This window comes from Pecten maximus, chromosome 16, assembly GCF_902652985.1.
Source record: "Pecten maximus chromosome 16, xPecMax1.1, whole genome shotgun sequence".
NCBI classification, from domain to species: domain Eukaryota; kingdom Metazoa; phylum Mollusca; class Bivalvia; order Pectinida; family Pectinidae; genus Pecten; species Pecten maximus.
The window spans coordinates 32,335,782-32,349,960 of NC_047030.1; the positions used below are offsets into that span (position 1 = coordinate 32,335,782).

The 14,179-nt window shown below is 38.2% G+C and overlaps 1 long non-coding RNA gene across 1 annotated transcript; it reads left to right on the forward strand.

The window, feature by feature from the left end:
- The first annotated feature begins 4,519 nt into the window (after positions 1-4,519).
- LOC117345384 lies at positions 4,520-6,619 on the forward strand. The gene is made up of 3 exons (XR_004536424.1): positions 4,520-4,682; positions 4,827-5,029; positions 6,483-6,619. It is a non-coding gene; the product is annotated as an uncharacterized LOC117345384 (long non-coding RNA).
- The last annotated feature ends 7,560 nt before the right edge of the window (positions 6,620-14,179 follow it).

Genomic DNA, 14,179 nt, shown 5'->3' on the forward strand with positions numbered 1-14,179 from the left:
GATATACTCACGTGTAAGTACCTACTTTAAAACAGGGATAGGAATTATAATTTAACAAGAAATATCTTTAAAAACGATAAACGGCATTCAGTTTTAATGCTGGTGGTTTGCTGGTGAAATAAATTGACAAACTAATGTGTTTCAGCTCGGATAACAAAATTATATCAGTTTGAATCATTTTTGGTGATAATAAGACTACATTTCAATCAGAAATATAATTATATTAATGTGTCATTTGAAAAGATACATCCACATACTTCATCTTAACCAGTAACGCCACCTGTCGCGTCATATCCGAGACCAAAAGAATATTATACGCTATGCCGAAAAAATTAAATATTTAGAAGTCATATCACCCTGTTCAGATTTACCCACTCATCTTACTTATTCTTTAGACTGTTAAAACGTGGGTCGGGCACCTACAAAATGTTTTTATTGCAAAACAGCCAGGTATATGGGATTTTGAAAACAACATTGCTGTCCAATGTTTACAGTGTGTAATACCCGCGGGGATCTACCTGTGTTTTACCTTGAGCTCGTATATATCACAGGCGCTTGCATAGAAAATATGACTTTCAATTTTTTTTTTATATGACAGTGGTATGTGTAATCTGTTAAGCTGAAGGTTGGCAACAACGCCACGAGCGAAACGGCACCCCATCTCACTTCAATCGACTAAAAAACACATTTATTCAAACTGACACGGCGCACACTATATGCGACCGTCATCAGAAAACATTCATCTTTAACCTACCGTGCCACTCAATACGAATTGTTACATCCAAAACACAATAATCCGTGAAAACATCGCCGAATTCCTCGCTCAGAACGCCATTTTCCAAACGGCTCCCTCAGCCTGTCCAGATTCTTCATTTACATACGAGGTTGAAAGGTCATGCGATTATATAATCAACTATCACCAGGTGCACTTTTTGGGGTCATCTCGGCATACTTTATTGTACAGGTGCATGCACAGGACGTCGTTTGCGATATCACGGACTAATAAGATAATATGTTTTAATGCCATGCAGTGATGAGATCGTCCTTTCCTTTTCTTCAACTGCATCATTTCGGTAGTTGTTGAGCTTCGTTTTCAATCAAAAAGATTGCATATAACGGTGCTCAATAACTTGTTCAAGACAGGGCCGGGACATTAAACGTATACCATGAACAAGCAGTATCAGTTAAAAATTTTCGAAGTTAAAATGTGGATGGGGTAATAGTAATAGGTGATAGTTGTTTGATATTTTGATTGTTTATTGTACTTGCCATCTATTTAGGGCTATGCCTATCTTCAATTAAAAAAAATGGACCCCTACATGACTAGTTAAAAATATATAGACCACACACAATACCGGTACGAATAAGAGGTTGTAGAAAAGGAAGAAATATGTTACATGCTATTACTCGTATGGGATCAGACTGTACACACACTAAGCCATTAACTTCTGTTAACATTTATAAGAAGGTTATACTACCAGCTGTGTCATACGGGTCAGAAATGTGGAACAATATGACAGCAAAGGACAAACAATCGCTAGACGTTTTCCAGCACTATGTGGCGAAGGTTATTCTTAATGTGAGGAAATCTTCAAGGTCAGATATGTGTGAAACGATCTTAGGCATTAACAGAATCAATAGCGAAATTGAAAAGAGGAAACTGAATTTTCTACACTGTTTGATTAGCAGTCCACCAAACAGTATAACGAAAGATATCTTCATCCGCAGACTTTTTAAATTCTTAGAACGCAATGGAACATCGAAAAGACAAGGTGGATTCGTGCCTGATATAGTCGACATTCTCCAAAAGTACGATCTAGCATCATACATATCCCAGTATGCTAAAGACAACAACTTTCCAAGACGACGTGAGTGGAAATATATCGTCAAAGCCGCGATAGATATACATGAAGACAAACAACTGGAAGAAAGAATGAACAATGACTCTGATTTTAATCGTTTTAAAAATGTACATAAGACATATAGTGAACCATACAACTTGTTAAAGTTGGAAAATACGAACAAGAAAGAAATATTATACATCTGTAAAATGATAACATGCCCACCTACAGAACAAAATAGTAAAATTTGCGGGAAGTGCAGAAAACCCTTCTATGACGTAATTAGGCATTTCGTCACTGACTGTAATGTGACATTTTTTATTATTGACACTTTCATGGACAAAGTTATAAACTACTATGGTGTCCAACCGTATCTGATACTATCGAAGATGGAAGAAGAACATTTTGTAATTGCCCTATTTAAAGGAGAAATAGACAATTATGAATTTGATAGCAAAGCTGTATGCTTCGAATTCGCACTAGACAGTGTTTATTTTCTATGGAAAGCGGCGCAGCTCTATTTCAACGCTGCCGATATAACGTAGTCTATATGTCAAGGGTGAATACACCCACCAGCAAAAGGAAATGATTTGATGAACAAATGAATTTATATTAATGATATATTTGTACATCGTATGATTTTCTGATAATTTCTAACTTTCATTATTATTACTTGTAATATACGCTCTCATATTTTTGAGGAATAAAGAATGATGATGATGATGATGATGATGATGATGATGACTAGTTAAAAATATATAGACCACACATACCGGTAAGAATAAGAGGTTGTTCTGGGTATTCTGGCGTTAGCCATAAAATACTATAAAAGTCTGGCGTTGACACAAAATAACCACTACTGCCCCTCAAGTATTCTCTTTTCTTTCTCATTTCAATTCAGTTTCATAATTCTGTAAGCACTTCAGCCAGCTTGATTATTATTAGAGTAGCGTTTGATGCTTACACACTCCATTAATCAGGTAATTCATCAATAACTTAAATTTTATATATGCGAGGTCTTATTTAAATTTGCATAGCTAGCATACATGTGCAGTGTACCTGCCAATCTTTTTAAAATTCCCATTGGGGAGAAAGTGTGTGAGTGACATTTTTTACCGTACAACACATTTCACGCATGACATTTTTATAATTAGCAAACAAAAACTAAGGGGAGATAATTTGCTATTGGAAAATAACTTCCTTGCATGAACACTTCCCTTATATAACTTAGCAACACAAATATATATCGAAGGAAGACAACTTTTTGACTCGTACCCTAACTGGGCCTCGAACTCACGATCTACGGCACCCAATCGCCTAGCATATATATATATATTACACCTGAAGAGCTTGCTCTCAAAGCATGTGAAAGCGCTAGTGTGAATTTCTGGTTTGTGTTTTTTATTATTATTACTATATATATATATATATATATAACAAAGAGGAAAACAATTATTCAAGTTTTGAAAGATAATTATATAAGCAACAAGTTATAAAAATAGATGCAAGATTACATTATTTTTATTCATTTCTGGAAATTATTTATCATAACTTCCTGTTGACTCTAAATAAATAGTATTTACTGAGAAAAGCTATGAAAAGTTTGTTGTAAGATAGATGTCAGTCAATGAATGCAAATTATCACAATAAGCTGAAAGCACTTTACACTTAAATATATGCCATACGTGTTTATGTACGCCACAGCAAAATGCAAGAGTTATTTCTGCAAAATCAAAGGATTTTTCACTTTGTATGTATTAAACATATAGTAATATAAAGTTTCATTAAATAAAAATGTGTAGTTTGTAAGAAAATCGATAATATTTTGTCTATCGCGATTTCAGGTCAATTTCAAGGGACTTAACTCTTACAAAATGAACTTTCAAGGGACTTAACTCTTACAAAATGAACAACACCAGATTAGACGAACACTATTTATTTATGTATCTAACGTAAATGACTTCCGCTATGATCATGTGAGGGTATACGTATCTGGCCGATCATCACTGGTAGCACCTAGCTTGTATCACATATAAATATTCACCACAGTACAACTACGCCAGGAAATTCAAATCTAACCTTCGGATCCCCAACACATACTTCCATCTGGCCCTGAAACCAGACCTGGACATTCCAACAGATCTGGTACAATTTTATGTAGATGGAGCTAAAACACTGTATGCTATCATTTTCGGTAATATATATACATGTATACCTATTGTTCTTTCTGCAACAGGTAGCTATAGCACCTGCATCACCAAGCTATTGTGCTGCTCAGGATATATGTTATCAGAACCCCGTGGTATGGATTTATTAGGCCTATACATGAACAGGGCTATAAGAACTTTATTTCTGAAACTAAGATAGGTTTTCAACAAAATACGAATAAATACAATCAAAACTAGGTACACAATTTTATAAATAAATATTGATGGACATGTGACTTTGTGATTTATACATTAATTAACATTTTTATAGCAATCTAATATCAAGAAAAGACAATATCAACATATATATTTTTATAGCAAGATTTTCTCTATTCAGTACGTTGGGCTACTGGAATTTTAAACCACTATCCTGGCTGGAGAATCTACTTGTCTGAGATCTAGACTATCCGGCTGCCCGTATGTTCTAACACTGAATTGTAATTGATCATAATGACTTTTTTTTAAACAGATAATCATTGTCAACACTTAAGAAACTTGTAAAGGAGAAAATTAAAACTTCATAATACTGAACAACTATGGAAATAATCAGCGTGATTATATTTTGTGTGATTGTGTACGTACTGTGGACTTGTTGTGGAAGCAGCAGTAAAAAGACATCCTCCTCTGCTTCAAGGTCAAGGTCATCTAAGGAACAAACTGGCAGCACAAGTTCAAGGTCAGCTAAGGAACAAACTGGCAGCACAAGTTCAAGGTCATCTAAAGAACAAACTGGCAGCACAAGTTCAAGGTCATCTAAAGAACAAACTGGCAGCACAAGGTCAAGGTCATCTAAAGAACAAACTGGCAGCACAAGTTCCCAAAGTAACTTGTACCCTAACCTTAGCCAGCTTCAAAACAATAGTATATTTAATATGTTTGGTGGTAGTAGTTACGACACTATCCTGGACAAGTTCAGTACCATGGAGGAGGTCCAGACCGCTATCAGGAAGGCCGGACTAGAATCATGCAATCTCATATTTGGTAATTATACAAAGCTAGACAATTCATTAGCTCACCTGGTCTGAAGGACCAAGGTGAGCTTATGCCATACCGTTGCGTCTGTCGTCCGTCCGTCCGTCAACAATTGACTTCTTCTTCATAACCACAAATCAGAATTTGACCAAATTTGGTCAGAAGCATCCCTATGGGTAGGGGACTCAAAGTTGAACAAATGATGGGGTTGACCCCCTGGGGGCCTCTAGGGCGGGGCCAAAAGGAGTCATTTTTGCGCTATTGATATAAACGACTTCTTCTCTGAAACCGAGTAATGGCTATCACTCATATTTGCCTGGTAGCATCACTATGGGATGGGGATTCAAAATTGTACAAATGATGGGGCTGGCCCCCCAGGGGCCTGAGGGGCGGGGCCAAATGTGGTCAATTGATATATTGATATTAGCAACCTCTTCTCTGAAACCAAGCAATGGATATTGCTCATATTTGCCTGGTAGCATCACTATTGGGTGGGCATTCAAAATTGTACAAATGGTGAGGCTGACCCTCCGGGGCCTGAGGGGCGGGGACAAGAGGGGTCAATTTGGCTGAATTGATATGAACAACTTCTTCTCTGAAACTAAGCAAGGGATATCGCTCATATTTGCCTGGTAGCATCCTTTTGGGTAGGGATTCAAAATTTTAAAAAGGAAAGAACTCACTCCCACTCCACCCGGGGTGCAGAAGGCAGGGTCAAAAGGGTTCAATTGGTTTAAACAACTTCTTTTCTGAAACTAAGCAATGGATATCACCCACATTTGTGTGGTAGAATCCCTATGGGGTTGTGCCAAAAGTTAATTTTATTTCGTGGATTAATGCATTTTTTGGCATAAAAACCTCACGTACGCATATAAAATGCCTATGATATATTGACATAGCAATACCAGTGACAAATATACTTAATCATCATTCTTGTTTCATATCTCATGAAATCCAGGTGAGCGATACAGGTCCTCTGGGCCTCTTGTTATAATACATCTATTACTTTATGACAAACGACTGTTATATTCATTGGGAAGGTTAAATGCTTCAGATATGTATAAATCAGACGTGTAGAAACCAAACATGTTTTTGTTTGATCTACCATATTTATTTTGATAGCTTCCTTGGTCATTTATACTGTAAACATTACATGCAAGATAAGTTTTGGAATTGAAGGCCTTATTTAATTTTGTGAACCTTTTTCAGATTATCACCAATGATTCTTTTTATAAATTGATAATTATGCCTAATTAATGGGGCTTATTTAATTTGTGGGCATGAGCTTATTTGCAGATAATTATCATGAGCTTATTATTTGTAGGTAGTTATATATGAGCTTATTTTCAGTTAGATATATATCATGGTAATATAATTACCTGCTTATTTAAATCTATATCAAGTTAAGCATGATTTAATTGAAGTGTTAATGGTATTTCGTAATGACTAATCTGGTTTGTAGGTGTTGATTACACTGCCAGTAATTTGCAGCAAGGCATACAATCTTTTGGCGGCCGTTCTTTGCATGACACCCGCTCAGGAACACCAAATCCCTATCAAAGAGTACGCCAACTATGCATGTACTTGTATAGTGTATGCATGCTTCACTTACACGAAACTTTTATAACAGCCAGGTACAGGTGAAACTGAAGTCAACCAAAATTTCATTTTTTCAGCATAATTTTTTTCAAAGCAAAAAATTCATCAATTTTAAGTGAAGCTAGCATGCTGATCAATGTAGATTCGTCTCTAATAAAATGAACTTGACAGTAACAACGTTAATCCTCTCTACAGATTCAGTCCCCTGACTGAACAGTAACAACCCTCTACAGATTCAGTCCCCTGACTAAACAGTAACAACCCTCTACAGATTCAGTCCCCTGACTAAACAGTAACAACCCTCTCTATAGATTCAGTCCCCTGACTGAACAGTAACAACCCTCTACAGATTCAGTCCCCTGACTAAACAGTAACAACCCTCTACAGATTCAGTCCCCTGACTAAACAGTAACAACCCTCTACAGATTCAGTCCCCTGACTAAACAGTAACAACCCTCTCTATAGATTCAGTCCCCTGACTGAACAGTAACAACCCTCTACAGATTCAGTCCCCTGACTAAACAGTAACAACCCTCTACAGATTCAGTCCCCTGACTGAACAGTAACAACCCTCTACAGATTCAGTCCCCTGACTAAACAGTAACAACCCTCTACAGATTCAGTCCCCTGACTGAACAGTAACAACCCTCTACAGATTCAGTCCCCTGACTGAACAGTAACAACCCTCTCTACAGATTCAGTCCCCTCACTAAACAGTAACAACCCTCTCTACAGATTCAGTCCCCTCACTAAACAGTAACAATCCTCTATACAGATTCAGTCCCCTCACTAAACAGTAACAACCCTCTCTACAGATTCAGTCCCCTGACTGAACAGTAACAACCCCCTCTACAGATTCAGTCACCTAACTAAACAGTAACAACCCTCTCTACAGATTCAGTCCCCTCACTAAACAGTAACAACCCTCTCTACAGATTCAGTCCCCTCACTAAACAGTAACAACCCTCTACAGATTCAGTCCCCTGACTAAACAGTAACAACCCTCTACAGATTCAGTCCCCTGACTAAACAGTAAAAACCCTCTCTACAAATTCAGTCACCTCACTAAACAGTAACAACCCTCTCTACAGATTCAGTCCCCTGACTGAACAGTAACAACCCTCTCTACAGATTCAGTCCCCTCACTAAACAGTAACAACCCTCTCTACAGATTCAGTCCCCTGACTGAACAGTAACAACCCCCTCTACAGATTCAGTCACCTAACTAAACAGTAACAACCCTCTCTACAGATTCAGTCCCCTCACTAAACAGTAACAACCCTCTCTACAGATTCAGTCCCCTCACTAAACAGTAACAACCCTCTCTACAGATTCAGTCCCCTCACTAAACAGTAACAACCCTCTACAGATTCAGTCCCCTGACTAAACAGTAACAACCCTCTCTACAGATTCAGTCACCTCACTAAACAGTAACAACCCTCTCTACAGATTCAGTCCCCTGACTGAACAGTAACAACCCTCTCTACAGATTCAGTCCCCTCACTAAACAGTAACAACCCTCTCTACAGATTCAGTCCCCTCACTAAACAGTAACAACCCTCTCTACAGATTCAGTCCCCTGACTGAACAGTAACAACCCTCTCTATAGATTCAGTCCCCTCACTAAACAGTAACAACCCTCTCTACAGATTCAGTCCCCTCACTAAACAGTAACAACCCTCTCTACAGATTCAGTCCCCTGACTGAGTAGTAACAACCCTCTCTACAGATTCAGTCCCCTGACTGAACAGTAACAACCCTCTCTACAGATTCAGTCCCCTCACTAAACAGTAACAACCCTCTCTACAAATTCAGTCCCCTCACTAAACAGTAACAACCCTCTACAGATTCAGTCCCCTCACTAAACATTAACAACCCTCTCTACAGATTCAGTCCCCTGACTGAACAGTAACAACCCTCTCTATAGATTCAGTCCCCTCACTAAACAGTAACAACCCTCTCTACAGATTCAGTCCCCTCACTAAACAGTAATAACCCTCTCTACAGATTCAGTCCCCTGACTAAACAGTAACAACCCTCTCTACAGATTCAGTCCCCTGACTAAACAGTAACAACCCTCTACAGATTCAGTCCCCTGACTAAACAGTAACAACCCTCTCTACAGATTCAGTCCCCTGACTAAACAGTAACAACCCTCTCTACAGATTCAGTCCCTTGACTAAACAGTAACAACCCTCTACAGATTCAGTCCCCTGACTTAACAGTAACAACCCTCTCTACAGATTCAGTCCCCTCACTAAACAGTAACAACCCTCTCTACAGATTCAGTCCCCTGACTAAACAGTAACAACCCCCTCTACAGATTCAGTCCCCTGACTGAACAGTAACAACCCCCTCTACAGATTCAGTCACCTAACTAAACAGTAACAACCCTCTCTACAGATTCAGTCCCCTCACTAAACAGTAACAACCCTCTCTACAGATTCAGTCCCCTCACTAAACAGTAACAACCCTCTCTACAGATTCAGTCCCCTCACTAAACAGTAACAACCCTCTACAGATTCAATCCCCTGACTAAACAGTAACAACCCTCTCTACAGATTCAGTCACCTCACTAAACAGTAACAACCCTCTCTACAGATTCAGTCCCCTGACTGAACAGTAACAACCCTCTCTACAGATTCAGTCCCCTCACTAAACAGTAACAACCCTCTCTACAGATTCAGTCCCCTCACTAAACAGTAACAACCCTCTCTACAGATTCAGTCCCCTGACTGAACAGTAACAACCCTCTCTATAGATTCAGTCCCCTCACTAAACAGTAACAACCCCCTCTACAGATTCAGTCCCCTCACTAAACAGTAACAACCCTCTCTACAGATTCAGTCCCCTTACTGAGTAGTAACAACCCTCTCTACAGATTCAGTCCCCTGACTGAACAGTAACAACCCTCTCTACAGATTCAGTCCCCTCACTAAACAGTAACAACCCTCTCTACAAATTCAGTCCCCTCACTAAACAGTAACAACCCTCTACAGATTCAGTCCCCTCACTAAACATTAACAACCCTCTCTACAGATTCAGTCCCCTGACTGAACAGTAACAACCCTCTCTATAGATTCAGTCCCCTCACTAAACAGTAACAACCCTCTCTACAGATTCAGTCCCCTCACTAAACAGTAATAACCCTCTCTACAGATTCAGTCCCCTGACTAAACAGTAACAACCCTCTCTACAGATTCAGTCCCCTGACTAAACAGTAACAACCCTCTACAGATTCAGTCCCCTGACTAAGCAGTAACAACCCTCTCTACAGATTCAGTCCCCTGACTAAACAGTAACAACCCTCTCTACAGATTCAGTCCCTTGACTAAACAGTAACAACCCTCTACAGATTCAGTCCCCTGACTAAACAGTAACAACCCTCTCTACAGATTCAGTCCCCTCACTAAACAGTAACAACCCTCTCTGCAGATTCAGTCCCCTGACTAAACAGTAACAACCCCCTCTACAGATTCAGTCCCCTGACTGAACAGTAACAACCCCCTCTATAGATTCAGTCCCCTGACTGAACAGTAACAACCCCCTCTACAGATTCAGTCCCCTCACTAAACAGTAACAACCCTCTCTACAGATTCAGTCCCCTGACTGAACAGTAACAACCCTCTCTACAGATTCAGTCCCCTGACTAAACAGTAACAACCCTCTCTACAGATTCATTCCCCTGACTAAACAGTAACAACCCCCTCTATAGATTCAGTCCCCTCACTAAACAGTAACAACCCTCTCTATAGATTCAGTCCCCTGACTGAACAGTAACAACCCTCTCTACAGATTCAGTCCCCTGACTGAACCGTAACAACCTCCTCTACAGATTCAGTCCCCTGACTAAACAGTAACAACCCTCTACAGATTCAGTCCCCTGACTAAACAGTAACAACCCTCTACAGATTCAGTCCCCTGACTGAACAGTAACAACCCTCTACAGATTCAGTCCCCTGACTGAACAGTAACAACCCTCTCTACAGATTCAGTCCCCTCACTGAACAGTAACAACCCTCTCTACAGATTCAGTCCCCTGACTAAACAGTAACAACCCTCTACAGATTCAGTCCCCTGACTGAACAGTAACAACCCTCTACAGATTCAGTCCCCTGACTGAACAGTAACAACCCCCTCTACAGATTCAGTCCCCTCACTGAACAGTAACAACCCTCTCTACAGATTCAGTCCCCTCACTAAACAGTAACAACCCTCTACAGATTCAGTCCCCTCACTAAACAGTAACAACCCTCTACAGATTCAGTCCCCTGACTGAACAGTAACAACCCTCTCTACAGATTCAGTCCCCTCACTAAACAGTAACAACCCTCTACAGATTCAGTCCCCTCACTAAACAGTAACAACCCTCTATAGATTCAGTCCCCTGACTGAACAGTAACAACCCCCTCTACAGATTCAGTCCCCTCACTAAACAGTAACAACCCTCTCTACAGATTCAGTCCCCTGACTAAACAGTAACAACCCTCTACAGATTCAGTCCCCTGACTAAACAGTAACAACCCTCTCTTGATGACAGTGAACATGTATTACCATTTTTTCCCTCTAGAACTAATAATACATTTAAGGATTGAATCTTGCTTTGGTCGATTTCATGGGGTCATGAATTGAGTTGCTCTTGAGACAAATTTAATGAACTGCGAAGCAGTTCATGTTGAATTTGTCTCAAGAGCAACTCAATTCATGATCCCATGAAATCAACCAAATCAAGATTCAATCCTTATATTTCAATTGTTTTTTTTTTCGAATAAAAAAGTCGGTCTAGATATTAATGTCTGGAAGCTTGTGCAAGTCCAATTGCGGAAAAGCCCGAGGAGTTCCGGATTGTGCAGGTCTAGTCGGTCGAGTAAAATAGTCCGCAATATTAGGATTAAAAACAGCATTAATTTGTCAAAATAGAAGTATTTAGCATATCTGGTCTTTCATAAAATACAAGAATGCATTATAAATTTGATAATTTTAATAATTATTCCATGTTTATACAATGTAACAACAATGTAGAAAAAGTGAAATCGTTTCGCGGAAGGATTTTAACCATGTATTCATACGCACTGATCAGTGTTAATCTGGTCAAATTCATGAGCAAATGAAATAGATTAAGTTTGGTAGTTTCATTGAGTCCAACTTGAGTAGAAATTGAAATATTAAGTAATATAATAGTTACACAAAGTGAAGTTAAAGATGTTTTAAAAATACTGAAACTCGGCAAGGCATCTGGCCATGATGGAATCAGCCATCATATGTTGAAATATACTGTTGAGTCTGTTTGTATACCTATTTACATTGCTATTTAACTTATCCTTATCAACATGTGTTTATCCAGATGTGTGGAAAACTGCTAATGTGATGCCTCTATTCAAGAAAAATGATAGGTATTCTGTAACTAATTATAGACCAATTTCTCTTTTATCAACAGTAGGAAAAGTGTTCGAGAGAGTTGTGTACAAACATATGCATAATTTTATGTTAGAGAATTTATTGTTTTATCAGTATCAGTCAGGTTTCATGCCAGGTCATTCCACTGTTTTTCAGTTAATTGAACTATACCACAAAATCTGTTTGGCCCTCGAAGAAAAAAAGCACACGTGCATAATATTTTGCGACATTTCCAAAGCTTTTGATCGTGTATGGCATCGGGGACTTATTACTAAGTTAAAATCATATGGTTTTACTGGTGAACTTATAAAATGGCTTGAAAATTATCTTTCAAGTCGTAAGCAGAAAGTCTTTATAAACAATTCATTTTCATCTCTTAGTACGATTAAAGCAGGGGTGCCTCAAGGGTCGATTCTAGGACCTCTTCTATTTCTGATATACATGAATGATATAGCCGATTTTCTTGAATCAGTTTCTAGACTCTCTGCAGATGATACTTCTCTTTTAGTTTCCTCCCACTCCTGCCAAAAGATAATACTTAACAGAGATCTTGAAGTATTGAACTAAAATATGTAAATATTGGGCTAAAACATGGTTAGTTATGTTTAACCCTAATAAAACCGAAATGATTTTCATACCTAATTCAAACGAAATTGAAGCAGACCTTGATATTGTTTTTGATGGAATTTTTGTAAATTTTACCGAGACTCACCAGCATCTTGGTGTATTAATCAGTTCATCTGCTAAATGGGGAGATCATGTTAATTATATATATAAGTCCGCTATGAAAAAGATCAATATGTTAAGGAAATTGAAATTTATATTTAAACGAGATGCTCTACTTAGAATTTACAAAACTTTTATTTTACCTATTTTAGAATACGCATGTGAACTTTGGGACGGGTGTTCAATATCAGACTCTATAAAATTAGAATTAGTCCAATGTGAGGCAGCACGAATTATCACTGGTTTACCATCATATGTAAATGTTTCAGCTTTATACTCAGGAACGAGCCTTGAGACACTCTCTGAGAGACGAAAACGCAGAAAATTAAGTCTATTCTACAAAATGGATAGGAACTTAACTCCACATTATCTTAATTCTCTTCTTCCTCCAAATGTCGGCGATACTATCAACTACATCTTACGAACTAACAATAATTACAGAATTCCCCACTACAGACTCTCCCTGACTACCTCCTCCTTTATACCTTCATCTCTACACATGTGGAATGACCTGGATGAATCTACTAGATCATCTCCTTCCTTGGCAACTTTAAAAAAAGTATATCCAGGTCTGATGAAGAAAAATACCCAACATTTAAAAAAAAAGACAAATATTATCCATACTAAATTACGACATAGATGCAGTGCATTGAATTATGATTTGTTCCGTGTAAATCTCATAAATAGTCCAGATTGTAGTTGTGGAAATCGTTGCGAGAGTGCCTATAATTATTTCTTTGAATGTGAAAATTATGTAAATTGCAGAGGCATTTTATTTGACAATTTAAAAAATTTAAATATTAATATAACACTGAATGCTTTATTGTATGGTAACAATCTGTATGCCGATAATGTAAATCTAAATATTTTCAGACATGTGCATTATTTTATAAAGTCCAGCAAAAAATTTAAGATATACATTCGTACATATATATACATGTATATAATGTGCTATATTTCATTAATATTGTATAGGCCAATAAATATTATATTGTATTTAGGAGAGGGCGTCAATAAGTTGACATAACTTGTGCCTTATCCTTTTGTTCACTTAATTGACAATAAAATATGTTTAAACTAAAAACTACAAACAACAGAGGGCCAAGCACTGATCCCCGGGGGATCCCTGACGTGACACCTGTCCATACACTAAGAAAAATCCCTAAGATCCATTGTATGATGTCATCCAAGATTTGCTGACTAGGCGCCCATGAGGAACGGTATGGAAAGTTTTTTTTGTAATCCATGTAAATACTATCTACACAATAGCCTTTATCGATCGCCTCAGTCCATTTATCTAGAATGTCTAGTTGTTGCAGTGATGTAGATTATCCAGATATAAAGCCGTATTGCCTCGAAGAAAACAGATTGTTTGCCCGAACGAATTTATCCGTGTTTATCGTACTACTATTTCATACACCGTACATACGACATATG